Raw genomic sequence first — 11740 nt, forward strand, 5'->3', positions numbered from 1 at the left:
ACAGGCGGGTAACAAGACAATAAAGAAGTTTAGGGTAGCATCTAAGATTACTCAAATATCCAGTTATGACCAGTGCGCAATGTGCTGTAGCGAAAAGATGAGCTTGAGGGGTATTTATTTCATAAAGTGATATCCTGGTTAATTTCATCTAGGTTTGATAGCAGAAGCGGTTCTTAAAGATAGGCTTGAAAAACGAGAAGGTGAGGACTTTCAGATCAGCTTAGCCAGGGCACTTCAGACATGTTGTGGACAGGAGAGTATAGAGAAAGGCACAAAAGAAGTTTGCCACTGAAATGGATGAATGGGGTATTGAGGCTGGTATCTGTGATGGAGGAGATGGGAAGGGAGGGTATGCAAAAAGAAACAAGTTTGATAATGAGGAGGGGCAAAAATTATGAGGTCTTGAAGGTAATGACAAGAAGTTAAAACTTTATGCTCTAGAGAAGTGGAAGTTAGTGGAGTTATTGGGGGTGATGTGGTTAGATCAATTGGCAAGGAATATGATCTTGGAATAAGCATTTTGAATGGACTGAAGAGGGGTAATGTGGGAGTCTGGGAGATCAGAGAGGAAGTGGTTATGTTAATCAGCAAGATGGAGGGATGATGACAGCCTGAACCTGAAATCTGGACTGAAAGAAAAGGTTGGATCTTATAGACAGCATGCAGAAAGGAGTGGCAGCATTTGGACACACTAGGATGTGCAATGAAAGGGAGCAGAGTTATAGGCCAGGAAGAACATTGGCGGTATATACAGAGAATGGGGGATTTGAGTGAGGATATGAACTCAGTTTGGCCATGTTATATTTATGTTGCCAGTGAGACATTGAGGAGTAGATGTCCAAGAGATCGCTAGAAATCTGGATTGAGCTGAGAGAGATAGATTATGTATGAAGAGACAGATTCGTAAGGCAAAGAAGCTCAAGTGACAGGAAGGGCTAGCTTCACTGGGGCATGTGAAAGAGGAAGGAAAGGAAGTCCCTGAGTAGATAACAAGGAGGAAGGTGAAAAGAGTGCTAGAGAGGAGGGGCATAAGAGGCGGTCTTAGTGGATCCTGTCCATCTTTTCTTTGAAACTGTTGGCAAGATCCTATGTGGAAAAGGAGAGGACACAGAAAAAGTGCAAGATAAGGTTTCAAGATAAATCTGAAAGTTGCAAATTTATCTTTTTTTATAGTGGCTTGGAACTAACCAATTTTTAACAGATACTTTCCTGAAACGCACAACATCTCTCTTTCTCTAAAAAGTGCAATAAATTCAGTATTTGAAAGTTGACTATTAGGCCCAAATAGTAATTAGGCCTCCATTGTTTGTGAATCATCATATTTCACATGAATATTAACCAATTCTTAGATTCATAGATTCTCAAGACAGAAAGGACCATTATGATAATCGAGTCTGACTTTCAACTACTGGTTATATATTGATCAGATTTGTTCTCCGGGCTACAAGTTTTAACTGGAACATGAGGAGGCTTGGAAGGATTAGATTTTTATTAGTAGATGTCAGTAAATGTTGATTTCACCATACATACACCTCTACCTCTATATAACGCTGTCCTCAGGAGCCAAAAAATCTTACCATGTTATAGGTGAAACCACGTTATATCGAACTTGCTTTGATCCACCGCAGCGTGGAGCCCTGCCCACCCGGAGCACTGCTTTACTGCATTATATCTGAATTCGTGTTATTTCAGGTCACGTTATATTGGGGTAGAGGTGTACAGAAATCAACAAAAATATTTTCATCTAAAATAATTGACATTTACAGTTAAAGTAAAAATAATATTGCTTGAGAACATATTCGCATTTGATTTAAGGATATTTACCTTATATATATTAATATGTGGTGTTGACAATGTGATTTAATGTTTATAAAGCTTTAACTTTTTGAATCTCAATGTCTGTCATAAAATAATTATTATCTGACTGACCCCACCCCCACAATTTCCCACCACTTAAAAAATTTAAAATCAATAAAAATAAAACAAGTTTAAAATCCATAATTTTGCACAACTGTGAAAATCGATTAAAAAAGAAAACACATACTTTCCAATCAGACACTGACATTAGCCACTCAAACCCCTTCAAATGCTCTGAACCTCTTATATCTGGGCTTGAAATCTTGCAAGAATAGTATGTCTCAACAATTTACATTATTATGTCTTAGGCGAACATTTGCAAAAAAAACATGCACAATTGGAAAACAGTGAGGGAGTCAGGGTTATGCTCAAATGATACTCTGTTCAGGCTCACTAGAATTTTGGATGAAATTTGAATTGATTCGTATTTAGCTATATCAGTTTTCTCATCCTTAATGATAGAATGATAGGAGGATCACATGCAGTATATTTGGCATGCTGGTACATATGTTGGATTAATCTGACAGCATCCTGCCATTTCAACCCAGTATTGTCTATTCCTCACTAAACGGTTATTAGAGTCACTACCCTGGTTCCAAATTATTTCCAGTAAAGAAAAACACAAGTCCATCTTGATTAGTGAGCCAAAATGAGCTTCATGGTAGCCATAAGTGACTAACTAAAGGCAGTATATCACCAAGTAGATAAGGACTGACTCTTTGCTTGGTAGAAGTACTGATCTGAAAGCTTTGCCTTCAGCCAGATCCACAAAGATCCATGAAAATCCAAAAGGATGATTTGAAGAAATTCAACTGTTAATAAAGGGCCATGATTAATTTATTCATGTTGAGCTGTACCTTACGCCACAGAAGTCTCACTGAAGTCAGTGGAACTTCTTGTGCAGGTAAAATTACTAAGGGAATCAAAAACTAGCCTAAAGTAACCACACAGTGGCTGAAAATGTTGCAATTAATCACATGGAACCTAAACATTAAAAAAAATAATTAAAAAACCACCAAAAAACTTAGCCCTAACTATTCAAGAAAAACTTTTTTAAAAATACCAGTTAGAACCATTTGCTCTTAATACTATTATTACAGGTTTGTATACCAAAAAGAGGAGACATGTTTACTTAAAATCCTGATATCATAAAGTTTATTAGTTCAATTATTAATTAATTAATTAGCTAAAACCAAGTCATAATTGTTGAATTTCACGTTTATAGAACAAATTAAAAGTTGTCTGAGTTAAGAAATAATTGCCTTTGAAATTATATATTTATGTGTTGAAATCACCTTAAGAAAAACAGAAGGCTTGAATCTGAGACTAATTATCCAGGGACTAATTATAGTTTAAATTATTCTTTGCACAGTATTTTTTTTAATTTGGTACTAACATTTTAACTTGAAATTCTAGACTAAGTTTACACAAAATACATTTATTTTGTTTGTTACAAGTCCACATACAAAATTAAATTAGTAGGTGAAAAAAGGTGAAGGGGATAACATAGTATTCATTCATTAGGGGCAGACAAGATCTTTGAGATAATTACTTTCAATCAAGGTAGGGCCAACCATTTAAATTTATGACTTTATGCCAACACGTGTGTATTAATACAACAGTTTAGCATTCATGGAAATAGGGTTTAGTCTGATTCCAATAGAGCTATCACATCTGGTTTACACTCAACTACGATTTATTCTAGGCAGAATGATATGCATGCATGTAACTAACTATTTAACTTAACCACTGAGACTTAATATGTTTCTGGATTATTTTATTTGAAAGTACACACCAGTAGACTACCTGGGATAAAAATTACATTCCAACAACAGTTCTGTAGCATCTGTTTATGCAGAAATACAAAAGCAAACAGATAATACTTATTAACAGGTATTATGCAAAATTTATGACCACTGAAATGCAATACATTTGAAGCATCTCTTCAACAGACTGGATGGGTTTGGAGAAAGGTAATAGGATAAGGCATCTTTTTTAACCTGGCCCAAATTGGCAATGACTGTTGATGTTTAGAGTTGCATTTGAAATGAAATCGTGCTCTCAGTCCTGTTTCAAGCAGACACAATGTCCGTATGATAAAATCCCAGTTGGTGCCCCCAGTCGCCAGTTTCATCGAGGTGACTGAGAGTTCTATGTGTACAGAGGATGAAGTAACCTCTTAGATCTAGACTCTTCCTAGAACAGGATTGAGCCATGCTTGTGCAGCATGGGGAAACTTGCACTGTCGGTGCTGTACATGTCTGGTGGATAAATGCAGCTGAGTTCTTAGTGCTATCAAATTGTCACCTTGCACAAACCTTAAAATTCTGCAAATTGTATTTTAAAAGGATGTTGAACTTCATTCTTTCTCTATTTTATCCCAGCCTTTGAGCAATGTGGTCCCTGCCTCCTATTGGCATCAATGGGAGCTTTGCTACTGAGAGAGCCAATATGGTCTCTTACTTCTCCAGTAACATGAAATCTCAAAAGCATTTACATCTTAGATATATTGATGTTTTCTACACTTGGGTTCATTCTGTTTAAAATGTAACAGCAGGAGTTCTGTTCAATGTTGTTTGCTCTACAATAATATTAATTAATCTTTAGTGAGTGGCATACTTAGTTCATAAGGTTGCTATATGCCCGATTGTGGTATGTTTTATTTTATTTTTTTTGGTGATGAGCTACTAAGTCATCCTTCTAACAATAATTTATTCTTGGAAATGTACAGTAGTGTTTGACCAGTGCTATTTCAGAAAACCCTGCATCCTCTTTTCCACCCTTCATTTAATCCTTGCTCCTATAATCCATTTAGACTGATTTTTACTACTTCAACTCAGTATCTATTCCAATACAATTAAGAACTTTGATGAATTCTTTAGCTGATTCAGAAGGCAGAGGATTCTTGTTCATTGCAAAAGTTTGAAGCAACAAACTAGAATTTGTTTAAAACAGCATTTTAAAACTGAGAGCTAAATTACAGCTCCTGGAGCCAGCTGAGCACTGTGGGAGCTGAAGGTTTTGAAACCACTGCACCATCCAGCCAGTTACAGTAGAAAGTATTATGTCTTTGTCAAGCAGAGGAAGAGATAATGCCTTCTTCCACAAACGAGCCAGCAGCAGTCCTGGCTGCTCCACTTGATATCAGCCTCTGAATGTTAGCTGGTTTGCAAGGTGTGGAAGCACTAAAGATGAACCAACCACACCTAGACATTCCCTTGCAGGCCTCTGAGCACCACTGGCAAGGTAAATCATCCATTTTGACAACAGCTAAGGGCATTATGGATGCTATAGGTGCACTGGGGATGGAGAAGGAAAGGGACTCTGCACCCATGTATGTCGGTGCAGGGGCAATCTTCATTTTCTCTTAAAGTATGTAGCAGCTCGCTCTAATCATTACACACTACTATAGAATAACTTGTATGATTTATATTTGAAGTTAACTGACTGATATGATTTAATGAGACCTTGTAACTATCATTAAACTGCATCCATGAGAATTTCTGGTTTTGCAATCATATGCTAAAATTTCTGTAAGTCATCTAAACTTCAGGTTATATGTCTGATTTTCAGCCCAAATAGAGACAAACACTGGAATCAGAAACTGTATGCATAGTACTTACTACAGATTGATTTACAATTTCACATGCCAATAATTAACATTTTCAAATCAATACTTTGTTATATGCCATTTCTGCATGTTATTAGTAATGGCTTATTTTTCAAGTATCAATAGGGTTACCAGATAGCAACTGTGAAAAAAACGGGTCAGGGGTGGAAGTAATAGGCGCCTATACAAAAAAAAAGTCCCAAAAAACAGGACTGTCCCTTTAAAAATGGGACATCTGGTCACCCTAAGAATCAGTTATTTATGTTATTGAATTCTGTATCCCAAAGTGTTTTGCAAAATGACAGCTGGGATGCTGTGGGCCAAATATTGTTCTTAGTAACACTGATGTAAACTCAGAGGAACTCTAATGACACCAGTTTATGCCAGCATAAATAAGAGCAGAATTTGTGCATTTGAATATAAAATGCATGCCTGTTTCTTATCTAAAGTGTCTTTCTATCTTTTTCAAATATCCTCCATCACTGGGAAGAATGTGCTAAGATATTATCCAAGTATTACCAGTAATTTTTTATCATATTACTTTTTCTCCTCTCTCTGTCTGTACATTTGTTTCCTTTCCCATAGCATGAACTGATGCTTTTTTTGGAAGACAGAGAAAGAAGATAGCAAATCTCTTAAAAATCATTGCTGCTGGGAGAACAGATACTATTTATTTTACACCTAGACTCCAGCTGTGTCACTCCTCATACAATCTAAAGTTACATGATTTCAAAACTTTGTACTGAACTCCAAGGTGGTAATATGATGCTGAAGGTAACACGATCCACTGACTAGAAAGATGTTAATCCTGACAAACTGCCTGAGCATTAGCCTGAACCACAGCTAGATTGAATTCTGTTTCCCCTGAGAGGGCCTGCAATGCTGGTAGTAACAAAACGTCTTTTCATAGTGCCCTGAGAAGCAGATGGGCCACAGAAGTGATTTAGAGAAGAGCATCAGTGCCCTCTAGTGCTCACAAGTGTAACGCCTTTGAAAGAACAATAACCAAATTTCGAGTGCCCCAAATTTCCAGCTACCGTTATACATGAAAGAAACGGATTTACAGCTATAATTTCTTTACTACCACAGTTACTTCAGAGACATTAAACTACATAATGTCCAATTTAGTAAATCTTGGAGGAATTTGATATAAATTCCTTCTTGATTTCATACTTCTATAACTTAAAAAAAACCAAACAATTTTTAAACTGATCCAGAGATCATAACAAATATAAGTACTGTAAAAACTACATCCAAAACTTGAGATCTTTTAGTCAAATAAATCCTCTAATTTATAAATGAATCTAATATAGTCTTATAACCATCTTTCAACTTCAAACTATTTAAACAAAAACAACAACAAAAGGGTTTAGTAATCCTGTATATGCAGTTTTGGAACACATTATTCAAAATGAAAAAAATAACTATACTTTCCAGGAGAATGTTTTGGAACCCCCAATCTTCAACAATATAACTCAAATACAGAATTAGAGACTCACCTCTACTCCCACCCCTGCACCTTCATGTCACTCGGAGAATTTTAACAATATACACTTGATACATTCAATATTGTTCAACTTAGTAGTAGTACCATTGAGAAAAAAAATGAATGCGGAGACTAAGACAGTGAAATGAGATGTCAGTACTTAACTATAAAATGAAGCTCTCTTAAATCACATGCCTCAAGGCCAGATCCAAAGTCCATTTAAATCAGTGGGAATACTTCTGTTTACTTTAATGGGCTTTTAATTGAGCCCAAGAAAGGGACCGTGAAAACCAAAGTGCCATTTAATAAAAAAAAAAGTTGTCATGTTATTAGAAATTGCATGTAGATTCTGAGCTTTACATACAAATACCAAGGCTTTGCCACCAACAGATATGTAGTATGTTGCTTAATGGTTTCAGGTGAAACAAGTGAAAATATTATTTCTCACACACTATCATCTGATGGCAAAATGTCTGATTCAGAATGGGTTCAAATAATTTTAATAGAGACACACTAAGCAAAAAAGAGAACTAATCTTTAAAGAAGTTTGCGATTGCATTATATTTTTTACAAAAAATGGCTCAATACCTGAATTAAAAAGAACATCCCTTTAAGAATACTGTAGTAAAAATATGTTCTGCTTAGTCTCATTATTTGTTTAAATGATCTGTGGAAAATGTAGCCTCCTAAGCTACTGCAGCTCCAAAGTGGATACATATATCCTGAACTGAACAAAAGGCAATACTTCAAACTTTATTAAAATAGTATGCTAATTGCACTTGAACTCACGTAACACATAAAAATGACGTTTTTGCAGAAAAATCATGAAATTTTCTCTACACTTCTAACTGCTCCAAATGTGTTGTGCAACAGAAATAATTTAATTTTAACATCCAGTCTCTCAATCAACGTTTTTCTATAAAGGTCTTCATTCAAAAATTGCTAATCACAAATTGCAATCACTTATCCCATCTATTAACAGAGTTTATTATAATTGCTTTTGTAATAATGATCTAGTCCAGATCATCATAATTTTTATAGACAAAAACACTTATATAAGCAGACTATGTGTATTTCAGCAAAGTTTAAGCTGCTATGAAAAGTCTACAAATAGCATATTCCAATCATACTTATTTCTTCATATTAGAGTACCAAGATTCAGGTTTAAATACAAATTCAATATTTCAACCAGAAAATCCGAATCACAAGGTGATTTCTAACTTGTTTTCCTATAGAGGTCTACATTCCTTGGTAAGATCTGTAGTCCTTTGTTTTGTAACTTTATTGTTTTCTTCTCCTGAAATAGCAAGAGAAATTGCTTTGGAAGAACAATCAGAAACTTCTGTTTTCTAGGGTTTAATAGGTAGAAGAAATGTGGTAGGGGGAAAAAGGCTTCTTGGAATAAAGATACGAAGCTTGGTTCCTTTGCTCTAGCTTGCATTATTCTCTCTCCTGTTCTGTATTGCTTATCTCCCAACATCAAGAATCCTGCTGATGTTGTCCTATAAAATTTTTGCTCATAAGAAAACATCTGCATTTGCATTTCCATATAAAAAAAATCCAAAGACCCAAAAGATCATTGACTTGTGTTTCAAATCCCAGTGGAAAAGGAATTGATTTATGCCCACTTCAGATTAATTATTGCAAAAAACCCTAATTAAATACAACATTTATTTATTGACATTTTAACTGGACTGGAGAAAAAATGTGATATTTACCTAGGAAACCACATAAATCTGGAAATATTGCAAGCTTTAAAAAAATAAGGATATTGCCTACTTCACCAGATATGTCTCAGCATCTCTGCTTTGGAATTATTTATTGCTTTTTGCATTCAACAGTTTTATTATTAAATAATTATAAATATTTGACTTCTTAATAGAGGTTTCATGGTCTGTGAACTTCTTATATCATCAACACAGATCAACAGGAAGAAAGTCCTTTCCAATGAGTTACAAACCATTGGAATGTGAAAAACAAATGAACTTTCCCCAAATTAAAGGCTATTTTCTGAATTAGTGACTCCTGTTGCTAAAGAGAATCCTTTGTCGTAGATACTTCGTTAGGTAATCACACTGTGCCCCTTTTAGCAACGGTACAAAGAGGATTCCCCAGTATATGCTAACTGGCTTATTTCAGTCCTATCCTGGTCAAATTCATATTTTTAGAAGGGTAGATAACATATGCGCATATCTATGAAAGGTAAAGTCATTTACTATGATGTCAGATTGCAATATGTGCTCCTGGAGGATTACACAGGAAGGGATTTTATTCTAAAAGTGAATGGTATGTATGTGGACGTGCAGTCTTAAAGCTTCATCTAGTTTACCTCCATTGAGATTGTGATTACATATAGACCATGATGATTTTTAGACTAACCCAGTGTATAGATACCGTGTTAGGTTTTTGTGACTACTGCTGCATGAATTTAAAAACAAGCAAAAAATCAAAGTCTTGCTCGCTTCCCTTCCCCCCCTCCCCTTCCTATTCTGGAGAAGGCATCTTTCATTTCATTTTCGCTCGCATTCTGCATATCCATTTCATGATTGGGAGCTACCATGGCAAGAGAAAAGCTGCTTTTCACTTCGTTTCTTTTAATGCCTGCTTATCCGGAGGACCGTTTTTTGAACGCTCGCACACTCAAAGATTGAACAAAATACTGAATCGCAAGGAGATTTCTTCCCCCTTTGGAAGCCAGTCAGCTCCAGCGGCACAGAGCTGATGCAAAGAAACGCAGCCGGACTTGCTCAGGAGCCAGGGAGAAGAGTTGCCGGATGTGGCTTGTGCTTGTCCGGCGATGGCTCCAGGACCCCCTTGCACGGCTTTCCCCATACTCAACCCCCCCCCCCAACGCAAAATCAAGGGGTCTGTTTTGGGTGTGCGTGCCTGCCCGTCCCCTCCAGGGGCTCGGGGGCGCTCCCCACAGCACAGATCTCCTTAGCCTTTCGCTGCTGTCAAGTTTCTAGCCGGCTCGGCTCCCTCGGCCACTGGGCAGGGGAGCTCTACACAGCGCCTCCGCTTCTCTCCACCACCAGAAAAGCTCCTTCTCCTCCCCTCCACCCCGCAGCTCCTCTCCCGGCAGCAGCCTTCACCCCTCGCCCCACCCCACCCCCAAAATGCCCATCCTCAAAGGCGACCTCCGCAGCAAAAGCTCCCCGCTCTGCCGGTGCAGCGGGGGCACGGCCCCGAGCCTTACCTGGGAGTCCAGCCGGGCTGGCTGCTTCCCTTGTCACCTGCGGCGGAGGGCGAGGAGGCAAGTCCCATTCACAACTAGACACTGAACAGACACCGCAGCATCCTCCGCCTGTTACACTCCACTGGCGGCGGCGGCTGAATGAGGCTCGGAGCGAGCGGCAGGAATTAGAAGCGGGGGAAGGAGGGGACGGGAGGAGGGAGGGGGAGCGAAGCAGGGTTAGAGGAAGGAATAGGCTGGAGGCTCCTGCTTCTTCCCGGGCTCTTCGCGTGGGAAGCGCTGAGGAGGAGCCTGGCGCCCCGTCCCTCTGCCCAGCTGCCCGGGGGGATGGCTGCGAGCAGCCTGGGCTGCGGCACGGCCATCTGGGGCGCTCCCCGCACCCCGCCATGAGGGGTCTCCTGGGACCCTGGCTCCACACCCCCCACACACACGGGTGTTGGGCCGAGGCCACCCACACTGCCGGGACTGCAGCTGGGGCCACCCGCTAAACCACGGCTCCGTCTCCTGGGGGGGGGGGGGCACCTAGGGGAAGGGGGACTCGGCGGCTACCGAATAGGGGACCCCTGGCTGTGTGGGGAGCAGCTGCACCCCAGCAGGGGACCCTGATTGTGGAGGGAGCTCCACCCCAGCAGGGGGCCCCGATTGTGGGGCGGCTCCCAGCCCAGCAAAAGAACCCCATTTGGGGAGTGACCTCCAGCCCAGTATGGGGCCCTCATTTTGAGGGGGAGCCCTCCTGCCCCACCCCAGCCAGGGCTGTTAGTAGAACTGGGTGAACCCAGGGGGTGTCGACCCCATCGACTGCTATTTTTCAAAGTTACACATTTTCCTAGAAAGTTTCCTCAACATTTTGCCACGTGGCAAGCCCTGGCCAGCTCTGTTTGGTAGAGCGGAGGCCGAGTGGCCCTAGCATCCAGGGACCTCTGCTGGGGAGGGGTTTGCATGACCCCCTGCTCTAGTGGGTGAGGTGGAGCTAGAGATCGATCCCTCTTCCAGACCCCTCTGTCCACCATGTCTTTAGTTGTCTGAGGACCACTGGCAGTATCTTCCCCATAACCAGAGGCAGGGGCCATGAGCCCCATGCCAGGCTGCTCAGTGAACAGCAGAAGTGGCTGAGTCTTTTCACTTTGTGGACCACCAGAGAAAAGTACAGCCAGGCCCACTCTTCAAAAACTAATGGCAGTAGCAGATGCCTCACTCCCCGCCCCCAAACACACACAGTTAGGAACCAGGGGGAGATGACCATGGCCCAAGTCCCCCTTTTCCATCAGCCTTAGAACCAGCATGGTGGAGCGAAGACCTGTCTGGTCCCTGGATTCCCAGTGAATGCAGTGGATAAATCATCCCCTTTCCCCGCCACCTGTGCTCCAGCAGCAGCAGACCATATCTGTCCACCTAATATCCAGCCACCCAAAAATAAGCACAGAAGAGGCAGTTGGGTGGTCTCTAATCCCAAGAGTTTACTTTAGTGTTTGGGTTGATCCATCCACCGGAGCCTTCATTGGGTGGAGATAATTTGCCCATGTCTCAGTCTGTTCCACAGATTTTCCTCAGCTACACTCACATTGTTCTGTGACTTTATAGCCAGACCCCAAAG

The 11740-nt window shown here is 40.2% G+C and overlaps 1 protein-coding gene across 2 annotated transcripts in view; it reads right to left on the minus strand.

The window, feature by feature from the left end:
- The window catches only part of CDH11 (cadherin 11), a 99771-nt gene extending 89397 nt beyond the window's left edge, over positions 1–10374 (minus strand). For both annotated transcript variants that reach the window (XM_050923185.1, XM_050923184.1), the window contains exon 1: positions 10150–10374. The gene's annotated coding sequence lies outside the window, so the exon portion shown is untranslated. The remainder of the gene's footprint in view (positions 1–10149) is intronic.
- Between the last annotated feature and the right edge of the window lie 1366 nt (positions 10375–11740).

Source organism: Gopherus flavomarginatus, chromosome 14, assembly GCF_025201925.1.
Source record: "Gopherus flavomarginatus isolate rGopFla2 chromosome 14, rGopFla2.mat.asm, whole genome shotgun sequence".
Classification (NCBI taxonomy): domain Eukaryota; kingdom Metazoa; phylum Chordata; order Testudines; family Testudinidae; genus Gopherus; species Gopherus flavomarginatus.